Source organism: Schistocerca piceifrons, chromosome 8 (assembly GCF_021461385.2).
Source record: "Schistocerca piceifrons isolate TAMUIC-IGC-003096 chromosome 8, iqSchPice1.1, whole genome shotgun sequence".
Taxonomy (NCBI): domain Eukaryota; kingdom Metazoa; phylum Arthropoda; class Insecta; order Orthoptera; family Acrididae; genus Schistocerca; species Schistocerca piceifrons.
This window is the reverse complement of record NC_060145.1, coordinates 152,140,498-152,154,183: the sequence shown is the minus strand read 5'-3', so window position 1 is coordinate 152,154,183 and position 13,686 is coordinate 152,140,498.

Genomic DNA, 13,686 nt, shown 5'->3' with positions numbered 1-13,686 from the left:
ATAATTTCAAAATGTTTCTAAAAAAATAATTTTAATTGTACATGCAGAACTAGTACTTATCAATTATGACATTGAAACCAAAATATTTTATAAAGAAGTTCCTTTTCATAAATTTAAGCATGAAATATAAACATACTGTGAATAAAATTATATGGAAGTTTTCAGAAAATCAACTGAGAGAACATTGACCTGTACAAAATTTGATAAATAATACTGGTATCGACAACTACTGTTGGGGGAAAATAAAGTTAGAGGAGGATGTCCCATTACACATGGGAATGGGCTGCCTCTTGTGGCAAAGCACGTAGGGATAATTTTAATTCCCTTCTTGTTTTGCCACCTGCCTCTTTAAAATTCATTTTTTCCATTTTAACCAATTACTATTAACACACATAAATAGAATCTGCATTTTCATAAAAGAGGGAGGTTGGCCCTTAGTCTTAAAGAATGTAACACCAGATCTAATTTTGTGAGGATATGATTATAAGGGACCAGTTTTTTGTCACGAGACAGTTAGTCCACGTCCGAGTTTCAGACAAGTAACCCGTGTTGGTTAGAACGACAACAATGCTTCAACTTAACTGTGGAATAAGTGTTAAACAACTATGCTGCATGTAAAAGCAATGATAATGTCTGCTCCATATGTACCCAATTATTCTTCAAGAACTGTGAACTTTGTGGTTAGGTTTTACTGCTTGTAGATGTTCAACAGGAAACTGCTGTAGCGGTATGTGGAGGTTTGCCTTTAAACTATTAATGAGGCTTATGGAAAGTTTACACATTAATGCACTGGCCATATATATATAACTGTGTATTATTGGGGGGCTGTTCAAAGTGAAAGTAAAAGACTGTGAACTGCAACTGTGCATATGTTGGCTACATTATTTACTGTAGACAGTGTTGGAATCCACAACCCATTTCTCAGCCAGTGTAGCAATGCTGTACATCAACACCAAGTACATCAAACAAAGAGATAATTAAAGCAGGTGGAACTGCTACACCCTCTCTTCCTGCTGCACCAACTATTTCACCTGATTCTTCAAATTTCTTCAGCATATTCCTTAGTTCATTTATTGATATGGGGCCTCTTTGTAGCTATTTCTGCTTGTGAGAGTCCCACAATGCAGCAATGCAACAGCTGCTATTTTAATAAAACAACATTACCAGCAGTGCACAGTCTTTCTTCTCATTAGATATTGCATTCAACCTCCATAACCTTTTACACCCACAGTCACTTCACGAAAGAAATCACTACCCATGACAAACAGCATACTGAATCAAAACACGAAAAATTTCACATTCTGACTGCTTAATGCACTCTATTTTCAGTGGTGGCAGGAAGTGGAAGCATACTAGTGTTGAGTTTGTATCTTTTCTTGAGTGCCATGACTGACCTCATTTGAACTCTTCTGTCAAGAGAATTAATTTGGAGTTGGAACAGCTGCTTATTTTGGGTGCAGGGTCACACATTGGTGTGGTTCCTGTTGATTATTTCAATAGGTGGGATTATATTAGGCATGACCTTCACCTCAACAGGAAAGGGAAGGATAAACTGTCTGGGTAAATAGCAGGAAAGTTGAAGGGGGAGGCACTGTCATTAGTGATAAAATACCAGTGGTTATTGGGTTGAGGAAAGACCCTTTTTTTAGGGTAAGGAGGACAGAAAGAAACCAAATTTTAAGAGAGGTTAGGACCGAGACAAACCTTCAGTTTGAGAAAGAAACCAAAAAACATAATTATAGCTTATTGCATCAGCATAAACAGATGTTGGTTAAGGATTTTCAACAGTCAGTGGATATTTCAACTCTATCCAATTTTAACTCAGTCATATGAAATGTCAGCTATCTTTATTGCATCAAAATATTTGAGGACTGAGAAATAAAATTAATGAATTAATTATCTGCACAGATGAATTAGAGTCTTCAAACCCAGCTGACATAATTTGCCTCTCAGAACATCATGTGACCACTGGTATAGAACTTTTAAGTGTTACAGGGTTTAGGTTAGCATCTTACTTTTGTAGCGCAGAAATGGATAAAGGAGGAGTTGCCACATTCATCAGGAGCTGTCATAAATTTAAGAACATAGACATTCATAAATTTTGCATAGAACAGCATATGGAAGCATGTTCAACAGAAGCAGAATTTCACAAAAAGTCCTTCATGATATTAAGTGTATATCGAGCACCTGCAGGTAACTTTAATCTGTTCACAAACCACCTTGAAGCTGTACTGGCCCATTTGTATTGTACTGTATTTATTGGTCCAGTAAATCTTACATGTACAGTACAGCACATCAGATATTGGACAGGTCAAAGTATATCTTACAATTAAAACACTTTAGAAACTAGAAAATTATGTTCACAAAATTTTACAGCACTTCATATACTGGCCAAGTCAATGTGTAAGTTATAAATAAACCACATTAGAAACTTGAAGTTTACAACGGAATACATGTATAAACCAATATTAATGATTACAGTATTTGTATGATCCTCACTTAAGCTCTAAGGATTTTTGAGGAACTCTTCTACACTATGAATTGACATGTATACTAGAGAATTACATTCACAGAATTTTACTTCATATACTGGGCAAGTCAGTATACAACTTATACTTGAACCCCATTAGAAACTTGAGAATTACATCTGAATGTATTTATAGGCCAGTATTAATGGTTACAGTCTTTGCATAATCATCACTTAGACTCTTGAGAATTTTGGAGGAACTCTTCCACACTATAAAAGCAATGTGCCAACAGATATTCTTTTAATGCTGCTTTAAAATTTTTTACATCAGTCTTTACTTTAATTTCTCTTGGCAGTTTATTGTAGATAATTTTTCCACCGTGTAATGTTCCTTTTTGGCACAAACTGGTTTTTGTATGGAGTACATGAAAGTCAGTTTTCTGTCTTGTATTATGATGATGAACATTTTCATTTTTGGGGAGGATACTAGGATTTGTTATTATATATTTCTTTATAAACATTGCACTTTCAAATAGGAAAATACATGGAAGGGGAAGAATCCCCATCCTTTTAAATAATGGTCTACATGGTTTGTTCCTTTTTATTCCAGCCATGATTCTCACTATTCTTTTTTGCATCCTGAAGAGTTTTAGGCAGGATGGTGAGTTACCCCAGAAAGTGATCCCATATTTTAGGACAGAATGTATATTAGAATAGTAAACTGTCATTAAACAGTCCTTATGACAGCAGTTCTCTAGCACTCTCATTAAATAACACATGGTAATTAGTTTCTTTAATATGTTGTCAATGTGAGTTTCCCATCTAAGATTATCCTGTAGCCAGACCCCCAGAAATTTTGTATTAGGCACACTTGCAATATCTGTGTCTGACATCTGAATTTTTATATCCTCTTCAGTGTTTCTCTTGACATGAAAATTTAATGCTACTGTTTTACTTTTATTTATTATTAGTTTGTTTTGGTTGAACCAGTTTACAACATTTGTTAATGCCTCAGACAGTCTTGTCTGTAGTATCTCTGCAGTCTACCCACTGACTAATATGCTTGTGTCATCTGCAAACTGGATAGTGCTATGGTACTGGTTGGTTGATGTTAGGTCATTTATATATATCAAAAATAGGATGGGACCCAGTACCGAGCCCTGCAGTACTCCATATTTTACTGATTTATAATCAGAATAGTGTCTTGTTGATTTATTTTCTTTGTGAAAATGTATTTCTACTACTTGCTTGTGGCCAGTAAGATATGATCTAAGCCAGTTGTTAGGCATACCTCTTTCAAGCTTCTGCAGCAATAGGGTGTGGTCTATGTTTTAACAACCAAAAACAAAGAAGTAGTGGTTGCTGGTAATTTAAATGTAGATTTCCTTAAAGACTCTCCCAATAAGAACTTATCTGAGTTAGTAACACTATCTTTCAACTTAATTCCCACTGTAAAGTTCCCTACTAGGGTAGCCAATTGCTTACAAACAGCCATTGATAATATGTTTATAGAAAAGTCCAATGAACAAAATTATATTACAAAACCAATAGTCAATGGCCTCTCAGACCATGACATGCAGTTCCTTCTGTTAAATGTTAATACTGAACAGGATATAAAAGCTGTTAAATCTGAGCTCAAGAGGGTAATCAATAAGCCAAAAATTGGTTATTTTAGGAAACCCCTCAGAGACATTCACTGGAATGATGTTTACAGTGCTCATGGCATGAATGAAAAATATAACACTTTTGCTAATAAAGTGCTTACCTTATTTGAAGACTGCTTTCCCCCAAAACTAACCAAGGTAGCAAAGTCTACAAAGAAGCCATGGATTACTCAAGGAATAGGTGTGTCTTGTAAAACAAAAAGAAAACTGTATCTGTCAATCCAAAACAGTTCTGATGTTGGTGCTATAGCACATTACAAGAACTACTGCAAAATATCAAAGACTGTAATATGGACATCAAAGCAAATATATTACAAGGAAAAGATTATCATATCAGATAACAAAATAGAGACAATATGGGATATAGTGAAGGAGGAGACTGGTAGAACTACACATGAAGAGGGACAAATAGCATCAAGAGTAATTATACATTGGTGACAGATGTATATAGTGTTGCAGAACTTTTAACAAACATTTTGTAACTGTTGCTGAAAAGATGGGGATGTCAGGTTCTGTAGAAGCTGCTATGGAATACCTCAGACCAGACATTTCAAGTAACTTCCATAATATTAATTTGACCCTCACTACCCCAGCAGAAATAATTTCCATCATAAAATCTTTAAAACCAAAAACATCTAGTGGGTATGATGAAATATCAACAAAGTTAATTAAAGAATGTGATTCTGAGTTAAGTAACATATTAAGCTATCTGTGTTTATCAGTGGAATATTTCCTAAATGGTTGAAATATACTGAAGTTAAGCCACTGTTTAAAAAGGGAGATACAGAAATAGTATCAAATGCCCATCCAATTCCACTTTTCTCAGCATTCTCAAATATTTTAGAAAAATGTACAATTGGCTTTATAGCCATCTTATCTTGAATAACATACTGTCAAAGTCGCAGTTTGGATTTGTAAGGGGTTCTGATATCGAGAAGGCTAGCTACACTTACAATGAAGTTGTGCTTAATTCATTAGACAAAAAATTGCAGGCAACTGATATATTTTGTGATCTGTCAAAGGCATTTGACTGTGTAAGTCACAATATACTTTTAAGTAAATTAGAATATTATGGTGCAACAGGAAATGCTGCAAAATGGTTCATATCTTATATCTTTGGCAGGAAACAAAGTTGTGCTATTAGGAAAGAGACATTTATTAAGCTATCAGGCATCATCCAACCGGGAACTAATTACATTTTGGGTACCACAAGGTTCCATTTTAGCGCCCTTACTTTTTCTTGTGTATATCAGTGACCTTTCATCAGTAACATTACCAGATAGCAATAGCAAGTTTGTTTTTTTTTGCCGATGATACGAACATTGCAATAAATAGCAAATCAAATGTAGTCTTAGAAAGATTGGCTAATAAAATATTTGTGGACATTAATCACTGATTCCTAGCCAATTCTTTGTCACTAAACTTTGAAAAAACACACTACAAGCAGTTCAGAACTTGTAAGGCATGTCCCACGAGTATATGCCTAACATACGATGACAAGCAGATAGAAGAAGCGGACAGTGTTAAATTCTTGGGATTACAGCTTGATAATAAATTCAACTGGGAGGAGCACACCACAAAACTGCTGACGTGTCTTAACAAATCTCTATTTGCAATGCAAATTGTGTCTGATATAGGGGATATACAAATGAAAAAGCTGGCATACTATGCTTACTTTCATTCCATAAACATCATATGGGATTATTTTTTGGGGTTATTCATCAGGCCAAGCTAAAGTTTTCTGGCCACAAAAACGTGCAGTAAGAGTTATATGTGGTGTGAACTCAAGAACATCTTGCAGAGGCCAGTTTAGGAACTAGGAATGCTAACTACTGTTTTCCAATATATTTGTTCCTTAATTAAATGTGTCATTATGGTGTGTGTGTGTGTGTGTGTGTGTGTGTGTGTGTGTGTGTGTGTGTGTGTGTGTGTAAGTACAATCTAACTTCTGCACCATTTCAGTGCAGTAATGTGTTCATTGTAAATAAGTATTATAGTAGCTCTATTACATGTTTATTACCTTATAAATAAAAAAAACCTTTTTTATTTTAAATTCAGTGCATTAGAGTTTGTAAAATGATTCTTTCATATAGTGCTCATTTAAAAAAATGACGATCATTCCACTTGGGACCTGTGGAAGGTACATTAGCTTATTTGTTTCAGTTGTAAATATTTGTCATGTATTATTGTTTTTCTGACAAGTATTATTGTTTTTCTGACATGTTCTACATTCTTGAAGACCTCCTCACCATGGATCAATTGGAATGAAAGTAAATCTAATCTAATCTAAATATTATTTCTGCATCCTATGATGTATACAGCCCACACTGGAGGCACTCCAACGACATCAGTTTAAAAATAACTACCTTGTATATTCTGGGAATATTAACTTGAATGTGCTATACATGTAATTTACTTTAAAGAGAATATAATAAGAAATGCCTATATTATTTGCTTTTACATTTGACAATTTTCAAGTCTACACAACCTATAAATGCCACAAAATTACAATAAGAAGTATACTTTTAAAAACTCTATCACTTATTGAGACAGTTAAATTGTGTGTAGAATAAACTGGTTTGAATATCAGCAATCAATCAGTACGCAGTGATAAACAACTTAACAATACTAAAAAAATGAGACTGTAATAAATACAGTCTACATGGTAGCAGCATGCAGTACCTCAACATTAACTGCACTTGAAATCAAAGAACTGAGTAGAAATACTGTTAAGTAACACAAACCACAGTCATTTCTGAAGTTACATACATTAATCCTTGGTCCATAGATCATGAATAGAAAATTCTTTTAATTCACTTTTAAATGTTGGTTGGCTATATGTCAGACTTTTAATAGTACAGGGAAAAATGACCAAAGATTTTTGTGGCAGCATAACTCATCCTTTTCTGTGCCAAAGTGAGATTTAATCCAAAATAGTGAATATCATCCTTTCTTATAGTGTTGTAGCTATGCTCTTCGATGTTATTTTTGAAAATTGGGATGGGTTATTAATCGCAAATTTCATAAGCGAATATATGTATTGCGAAGGTACTGTGAATGTCCCAAGTTCCTTAAATAAATGTCTGCAAGGTGATCTTGGGTGGGCTCCAGCTATTATTCTGATTACAAGCTTTTGCGCAATGAATACTTTCTCTCTTAATGATGAATTGCCCCAAAATATGATGTCATATGAAAGCAGTGAATGAAAATAGGCATAGCAGGCTAATTTGTTGATATGTTTATCAACAAAATTTGCAATAACCCTAATAGCATAAGTAACTAAACCTAACTGTTTCAACAAATCATTGATGTGTTTCTTTCAATTCAATTTCTCATCAATGCACACACCCAGAAATTTTGAGTATTCTACCTTAGCAACAGATTTCCATTCATAGTCTATATTTATCAATGATGTTATGTCATTTATTGTATGGGATTGTATAAACTGTTTTTTCTCAAAATTTAGTGAGAGTCCATTTGCAGAAAACCACTTAATAATTTTCTGAAAGACATTATTTGCAATTTCCTCAGCTGATTCTTGCTTCTTGGGTGTGATTACTATACTTATATCATCAGCAAAAAGAACTAACTTCGCATCTTTATGAATACAGAGTGGCAAGTCATTAATATATATTAAGAACAATAAGGGACCCAAGACTGAACCCTGTGGGACACAATTCTTGATACCTCCCCAGTTAGAGTACTATCTGTACTGTTAATTTCAACCTTCTGCATTCTTCCAGTTAAGTATGAATCAAACCATTTGTGCACTGTCCCACTCGTACCACAATACTTAAGCTTATCTAGAAGAATTTCATGATTTACACAACCAAATGCTTTGAGAGGTCACAAAATATCCAAATGGGTGATATTTGGTTATTCATTGCACTTAATATTTGTCAGTGAAAGCATATATAGCATTTTCTGTTGAAAAGCCTTTCTGAAAACCAAACTGATATTTTGTTAGTACTTCATTTTTACAAATATGTGATGCTGCTCTTGAATACATTAATTTTTCAAGAATTTTGGATAAAGTTGTCAGAAGTGAGATTGGGCGGTAGTTTTTAGCATCAAATCTATCCTCTTTTTTTATGCAATGGTTTAACAATAGCGTATTGCAGTCCATCTGGAAAAATGCCCTGTTTCAGTGAGCTACTACATAAGTGGCTGAGAATCCTACTTATTAGTTGGGAACAAGCTTTTAGTACTCTGTTGGAAATGCCATCAATTCCATGTGAGCTTTTACTTTTGAGTGAATTTATAATTTACCTTATTTCAGTTGGAGAGGAGGGTTGAATTTTAATTTTATCAAATTGCATAGCTACTGCCTCATACAGCCTTGCTTTTTCTAATGAATAGCTAGGTCCTATTTTCTCTACAACACTTAAAAAATGATTATTAAAAATGTTTTCTACTTCTGAATGCTTGTTAACAAACTTTTCATTGTGTTTGATAGAAATACAGTCTCCCTGTGCTCTCAGTTGCTCCGTTTCCCTTTTCACAATATTCCAAATTGTTTTAATTTTATTATCAGATGTGCTAATCTCAGACATAATGCACATACTTCTGGACTTCTTAATAAATAAACTTAATATAGTGCAGTAGTTTTTATAATGTTTCATTTTTTGGGATCGTTACTCCTCCTAGCTACAAGATACATTTCCCTTTTCTGTTTACAAGATATTTTTATCCCTTTATTAAGCCCTCACTTTTTATAAGGTTTCTTACAATTATATTTCACTGTTTTCTTAGAGAAACTGTTTTCAAATATACTCACAAGGGATCATGAAATAGGTTAAATTTTCAATTAGCATCATGTTCCCTGTATGCCTCATCCCAGTCTAACTGTTGCAAGCTTCCCCTAAAATTTTAATTTGTTAAGTCGTTAATGGAATGAACTATTTTGGAGGACTGTTTTGCATTACTGTATGGAGCTATATCATATACTGTAACTAGTTGTGCATCATGATCAGACAGACCATTCTTAACAGGAAAAGTTTTTATTTGCTTAAATTTATCTTGGTCTATGAAAACGTTATCTATCAGTGTGCTGCTTTCCTGTGCCACCTGAGTAGGAAAATCAATAACTGATGTCAAATTCAAAGAACCAAGTAATACTTCAAGAAAAGCTTTCTATCAGACTCTTTCAGAAAATCTACATTGAAATCCCCACAAACAATAATTTGCTTTCTTTTGTCTGACAGGAAACACAACTAAGAAGCCACGTTTTTTAAAAATAGTTGAAAATTTCACAGTGGGGACCTATACATGGTTACAATTATAAAAGTGCCATTATTTAATTTAAGCTCACATGCACATGCTTCTATGTGTTGCTCTACGCAAAATTTTTTAGTTTCGAAATTTTTCACCCTATGACTGATTTTAACATATATGGCAACTCCTCCTCACTCCATAGTCTCTCTACTTACATGTGCTGACAGCTTATATCCACCTACATTTACCATTTCCATACCTGTGACTATATGGTGTTCAGACAGACATAGTACATCTGTTCCACCTTCAGCTTCTAAATCTTCTAAAGAAACAAGAAGCTCATCTACTTTGTTTTGAATCCCCTGGCATTCTTATGCAACATAAGAACATCATTTTTCACTGTGCTTTTATGTGAATCTTGTGAGATACTAACATTAGTTTTCACTTATGAGAATCTTGTGATACTTTCACATCTCTAGTACCTGCCAGTCTGAACTTTTCATTAAACTTAATTTCAATCAATGTAGGGTGACTGGACACTAATCTTAGCCTAAAAAAGTACTCCCATGAGTTTCAGTGCCCCCCTTAAAGATTTTGCTATCATTCCAGCCATTTACCCTTCCATTTCCTATTGAGATGCAGGCCATGTCTTGTGAAGTCCTGCCTACCAATACCTTCAACAGGAACGAAACCTATGCCTGACAAAGCAGCTGCCTGAAGCAGCTGATCTAGCTCCATATTGACCCTGCTGACAGAGATGTTCAATAGTGGCCAGTATTACCACATGAAAGCAAGAGCCAAACCAACATTTGTTTGGTTTGTTGCAGATGCTATTTTTACCATGTCACACTCAATATTGTAGCCCTGATCCCTATCAGTACTGTATCCTGCTCCACCCACTACCACAACATGATCCTGCTTTGTAAAACACTTGCACAATGATCCTACATCCTCTATCATTTGGCTATGACATGCACTGGACTCAAAAATAATTATGATCAGATACCTGTCACCCAACTTTTCCTGCAAAATCTGGTCCACACCTCTTCCATGGCTACTACCTAACAACAGAACTTTCCTCCTACTTTCTACTTTTTTTTTCAACAGTTGGTTTCCTAGTGAAAGTCTGTTGAGTGATGACTACACTTACATCTACTTGAGCCTCTTCCTTAGCTGACTGAGGAAGAAAGACAAATATATTGTTTGTGCCAATCATGAAACTGTCTGATACTGTTCTCTTTCTGTGTCCCCTGCCCCTTGCTACCACTTCCCACCTGTCTTCACCTTAAGCTTAACCTCATCAGTTCATTCCTAGCACTACCCAATTCAGCCTGGAAGGTTCTAATCTTCCCTTCCTGTTCCACTATTTTGCTATCCCTTGAACGTAATCTGCAATACCACAGAAGAGACCCATTTACTCCCCGATTCCCATGCCATTACGTTCACCCCCAATGTAACCATCTGCCACAACAGCTGCACAGAACCCCAGAACTGACTTTCCTATGGCACCTCAAACACTTCTCACACATGGTTGTTTACAATATTTTTTTACAAAATTTAGCTAGGCAATAACAGTAATATTCTACTAACTACAGATCACAAAAGTGACTAAATTTATGTGGAACACTAATACACATGTATACTATTAATATAGCAACATAATGTTGTTAAACTAACATTAAAATTCAAAACTTGTATACCCAAAAAATTAAGCCTAAGATCATGTATGCACGATATGTACTTTACATTATGGTGCCAACTGATGACATCCAACAACTGAGATTGTATGATATGATGGCTGATGACAGAGAGTGCTGTGATGGCTACATTTAAGAGATCTGTATGTGCTTCACACAGTGGGTACTAACTTAAGAGAAAATACATACCAAAGAGTTCAAAAAATACACTAAGTAACAGATTTTTTTTAAAAACATCACTTTTAAATATTCTTTGTTTCATGCTATTGGTTTTGATTGAGGAAGAACAATAAAATAACAACACAATGGGCACATGATACAATAGATGTAGAAATCATCTCAAAATGAATGGCACCATGACTTCAGTAATGTCTAGGTTTTGTCATACACAACAGTTTTTCTATTCACATCCATGACTTCAAATGTAGTTAATGTTGAAGTACTGCATCCTGATCTCAAGTCGACCATATTTATTACATTCTCATTTTTTAAGTTTAAGTTGTTTGCCACTAAAGTATTGATTGATAACTGATGTTCAGACCAGTTTATTCTATACACAACTTAACTGTCTTAATGAATCATACAGTTTTTAAGGTATAGTTCTTATTGTAATTTTGGCAGTATTGTGTAGTCTACATAGACACAGAGACAAGTGTAAAAACAAATAAGACATGCATTGGTTGTCATATTCTCTCTAGAGTAAATGGCACATATAGCACATTCAGGTTAATATTCACAGAATATACCAGGTGGATATAATTAAACTGATGGTATTCTGAGTGCTGTAGTGTAAGCTACATACATCACAGGATGCTGAAACATCATAGGTATCTTCATTAATCCATGCATTCACTGAATATGCTGAAAAAAGAGCATACATACATAAATAACTAAAGAATATTTGAACTATATAGACAGTATCATTATCACATTACTCATGTAGGTTACAGGCTCTAAGACTTACAGTCACAAAATTCATACCCATTTATCCATTTAGACACACTCACACACACAAAATGAGTGGATAAGTTGACAGACATGTGCCACATGTGGCTCACATTGTTCAGTCATACTGCAGGTTGAAGTTTGATATAACAAATTCAATGCTGTTCAGAAAAAAGACTGCACACTGCTGGTAATGTTGTTTTATCACAACACAGCAATAGCACTGCTGCATTGTGGGAGTGTTCCCAACAGAAACAGCTACAAAGAGGGCCCCATGTCAATAAATGGGCTAAAAAATACAATCAACAAATTTGAAGAAAAAGTGATTTACAAGGTGCAGCAGAGAGAGGGATCTGCAATAGTATACCATTTTCTTGTATTTATTTTGACATACCTGTAATGTTTCAATACTTTCCAAGTGATTTCTTGATAAGCATGATTCCTCTTCTGGTATGTGTGACCTTTCACTTTCCTGTGTCAACATAATAAGTTTGGTCTTTTTATTTATCAGGCTTCTACACTTTGATACAAGGCACTAAATGAAGATTATTTCTGATGGACTGGTTGTCCAGGCAAAGGAATTAGATATATAAAAATAAAATTATGCAGTTTTCCAGTGCAAACAAGGAACATCATGGGGCTAAAGGATTTTACAATAAATCAAATACTACTTCTAATAAACTACTGCTTTTACAGAAGACAGGAATTGTTAGAAACTGCAGCATGTCTGAACAATGTGAGACATATGTCTGTCAACTTATCCACTCATTTTGTGTATGTGAGTGTGTATAAATGAACAAATGAATACAAATTTAGTAGCTTAAAGCCTGTAACCTACCTGAACAATATGATAATGATACTGTCTTTGGAGTTCAGATTTTATTTAGTTATTTGTGTGTGTATGTTCCTTTCTTTACATATTGTTAGTTAGTTGAATTTCTTTGTACACATCTCTTCTCAGATTAAAACCAATTATCTGAAGCAATGTAGCTTTAGAACCATTTTTTTAAAGGTATCCGTTAGTTAATATATTTTATGAGCTCTTTAGTATGTGTTTTCTCACAGATTAAGGCCCACTATTGAAGCTTGTACAGTATTTCTTATTCTTAAGTGTAGCCATCACAGCGCTCTTTGTTGTCTACAATCATATCAGTCACCCTGACCTGTTGGATATCATGATGTACTTTCTAAGAAGAAATGAATGCAAAAGAGCTAAGACAGTAAATAACTATCAGAAAAAAAAACATAGTTACACCACTTTCTGACATCAGGTGAAACTATGACACTGTAAGCAGTCAGAACATGAAATTTTTCTTGTTCTGACGTCAGCATATGCTGTCTGTCACTTGGCAATGAATATTGATTTCTTCTGTGAAGTGCAAATGCTTCTGAGAATGTCTGTAATTTTTTTTTTTATAAGCAGTGGATTATCAGAAATGATCTTAGATTTATTCTAAAATCCCTTAGCTCTGTTATGTTCTTTATTAGTGACGGAAAACGTATAATTTTATTCTCAATATAATAGAGGGAAACATTCCACATGGGAAAAATATATTTAAAAACAAAGATGATGTGACTTCCATACGAAAGCGCTGGCAGGTCGATAGAAACACAAACAGACACATACATACACACAAAATTTGAGCTTTCGCAACAAACTGTTGCCTCATCAGGAAAGAGGGAAGGAGAGGAAAAGACG